At 42.4% G+C, this 2,495-nt stretch overlaps 1 pseudogene; it reads right to left on the bottom strand.

Moving 5' to 3' along the window:
- Positions 1-627: 627 nt before the first annotated feature.
- On the bottom strand, positions 628-2,276 carry LOC145159777 (UDP-glycosyltransferase 43 pseudogene; annotated as a pseudogene).
- Between the last annotated feature and the right edge of the window lie 219 nt (positions 2,277-2,495).

Below are 2,495 nucleotides of genomic sequence, written 5' to 3'. Positions count from 1 at the left end.
TGCACTAGAAGCTAGAGAATCATGAATATTTTGTGTTTTCCTAGACTCTAAAAGAAACATGGTTGTAGAGTGTGGTAAGCAAATTAGGCTTGTGACGCTAGATAGATATGTATGAACTAACATGCACTTAAATGCTTGATGTTTTGCAAAGTAAAATATGGTACTGAGTTCTTTTTTCTTTTATTTAATGTCTACTGGTGTTCCAAAAATACCTTTTCGAAGTCCTGGAGAGGAAGATGCATCTTGGGTTGACATATAGTACGACTTGTTAATGAGGTTTCATTTTTTAAAACCAATTGGTGATAGAAGGGATTTTCATACGGCCGATACTCTCGGGACACACTCACCTGGCCTGGGCCATCGGGAAGACTTTCGATACAAGGTTTCATTATCAACTTCGTTGGACCGGAAATTACTGGAGATTGCACCACCTGCGCCGACCACATCTTCCGGACTACAACCGTAGCTCTGATACCATTTGTTATGATCGCTACTAGCCCAATCATGCCAACATAGAATGTATATGCTACCATATTCATTGACTTCACGTATAATAATTCATAACCTACAATTAAATGATCTAGCATTCTTTTAAGATTTGTAGGACTAGCATCTTGAACCTTCTAGTTTGCAAGATTATGAGTCTTATATTATATGAAGCATGTAAATACAACAACATGAAAGAGTGGATTGATAAATCCGTACAAACATATAAAGTAGGTTATGTCAAATAGGGTATTTATACGTTCGATAGAAGAATATTAATCAAATCCTCCGCAGCTCTAAAAGATGATCCATTTTCCATCAAAGCTTTCTTGCTCATCTCACTCATTTCCTTGACCTTTTCCCTCAACTTACCATCACCACCGTCCATCAACTCCCTCACACCCCGCTCAACTTCCTCCTTCAACACCAGATCACCACCCTTATCTCTACTATCCAACCTTATCTCCACACTCAATCCGAGCTCTCGTACCATTTCAAAAGCATTCAACTGTTGCTCTGCGTATAAAGGCCACGTGGCAATCGGTACACTGTACGATATGCTCTCCAAGACTGAGTTCCAGCCACAATGGGATACAAACCCACCAATTGCTTTGTGTGCCAGCACACTCACCTGCGGGACCCACCCACAGATCAATCCTATCTCAGCTGTTCGATCAATGAACCCATCTGGAAACAAAGACTCATCAAGATGTTCATAATCGTTTGGAAGCTTTAAATTCTCCTTCGCCGGTTCACGTAATGCCCACAAGAACCGGTACCCAGCTCGCTCCAGACCGGTAGCTATTTCTCTCACCTGGGCCCGGTTTAATCCCCCCATGCTACCAAAACAGAGGAAAACAACTGATAATTCAGGCTGATGATCGAGCCATTCGATGGTTTTTTCATGCCTAGAACGGTTTGAGTGCCACTTAGCCGGTCCAACATGATCAATTATCGGTCCAACCGGGTAAATTGGTGGCAAATCCATGTAACTGGAAGACAGAGAGTCAATGGAATAGGGTTCGAGCTCTTGGAACGTATTTACAATGATACCCTTGGTCTCTTTGTATCTAAGCGCGTGACTTACAAACGTCGAGTAACCAAATTCGTCTTTCTTGATACAGAACGTTGGAAGGGCGTATGAAGGAATGGGTTTGGCGTAACTTGGTACTATTAACTCGTTTGCCGAGTCAACTGACTCGGTTGCCGGCAAGGTTGTGAGGTGGAGTACAAAACCCAGATAAGCTGCCGGAGATGCGAAGAAAAGGTAACATGGAATGTCTAGATCGTTGGCGACGTCAATCATAGAAGTGCAGAACATATCCACGAACAATCCGGCGAGTGGAACCGAGGCTGAGAGGGTTTTGAGTGTTTGTTTGACTATGGATTTGTGGTTTCCTATGTAGAGTGAAGTAAACTCGATCCTGGAGTCGTATTGATCCGGCGGCGGTGGGTCAACCGGAGGGATTTGGATGAATCGGATATGTTCGATGGAGGTGCGTGATTGGACGTAGTCTTCGATGAGTGGCATTTGAGGCATGGAGATGGTGAGTATTGCGACGGCGATACGACCGGGATGGTGGTTGATGAGGCGGGTTGCAAACTCAACGGCAGGAACAAGGTTGCCCATGTAGGGTGTTGCGATGATTGCTACCTCTGCTCTCCTCATATCTTGAAATTGGGAATTGCTCTTCGTTTAACTTTGGAATCCACTCATACACGTAATAAACTAATCAATATACAGACGCATAGTCTCGCGAGACACAATAGAATAGAAAATTCAAAATTGTATGGTGGGCGATAGAAAATCCTTAGAGCATCTTTCTTTTTTCCTTTTTAGGCAATCACTATTTGCTTTACTACTTACGGGAGAAGATTTTTTATTTATATATATTCTTTTAATTTTTTTAATTTCATTTAGGGCTGTTGTTAGCATCTGTATTATTCATATCTGGATGATGCAGAGGCCCGGATGATATAGAGGCTTTGTATAAATCTGTATCTGAATG

This window comes from Lactuca virosa, chromosome 2 (genome assembly GCF_052849685.1).
Source record: "Lactuca virosa cultivar CGN04683 chromosome 2, Lactuca_virosa_CGN04683_v6, whole genome shotgun sequence".
NCBI lineage: Eukaryota > Viridiplantae > Streptophyta > Magnoliopsida > Asterales > Asteraceae > Lactuca > Lactuca virosa.
Note: the sequence above shows the minus strand (reverse complement) of the source record. Positions and strands in the feature narration are given on the sequence as shown.